This window comes from Gossypium raimondii, chromosome 8, assembly GCF_025698545.1.
Source record: "Gossypium raimondii isolate GPD5lz chromosome 8, ASM2569854v1, whole genome shotgun sequence".
Lineage (NCBI taxonomy): Eukaryota > Viridiplantae > Streptophyta > Magnoliopsida > Malvales > Malvaceae > Gossypium > Gossypium raimondii.
The window spans coordinates 11771342-11771888 of NC_068572.1; the positions used below are offsets into that span (position 1 = coordinate 11771342).

Consider the following 547-nt stretch of genomic DNA (forward strand, 5'->3'; position numbering starts at 1 on the left):
AAGTTGTGAAATAAGATAACTACCTTTTCACAATTGGATGACGAGTCCTTATATGAGGCATGAGAAAGATTCAAGGAATTACTTCGTAAATGTCCTCATCATGGGATTCCACACTGCATCCAGTTGGAGACGTTTTATAATGGTCTCAACGCACATACGAGGTTGATGGTAAATGCTTCTGTGAATGGTGCTCTCTTGTCGAAGTCTTATAATAAGGCTTACGAGATCATTGAGAGGATCGCTCATAACAACTATCAATGGCTAAGAAATTGAGCAACTTCAGGGAGACGAATAGCTGGAGTGCACGGAGTGGACGCACTTACATCACTCTCAATTCAGGTATCTTCTATTTCTTCAATGTTGAAATAGTTTACCACTTTTGAATAATTTGGCAACTCAGTCACCAAGTTAGTTTAATGTTGTTTCCTGCGTATATTGTGGGGATGGTCATTCTTTCGAGAATTGCCTATCAAATCTCGAGTCAGTTTGAGGAATCAACACCAAAATTGAAGTGGACACATTCCACAGTCCAACTTCTACAATCCTT

General features: G+C 39.5%; 1 non-coding gene across 1 annotated transcript; it reads right to left on the reverse strand.

Annotated features, from left to right (window-relative positions):
• Window positions 1-107, reverse strand: LOC128032256 (small nucleolar RNA R71). Its single transcript, XR_008188384.1, has one exon. It is a non-coding gene; the product is annotated as a small nucleolar RNA R71 (small nucleolar RNA).
• Window positions 108-547: the final 440 nt, after the last annotated feature.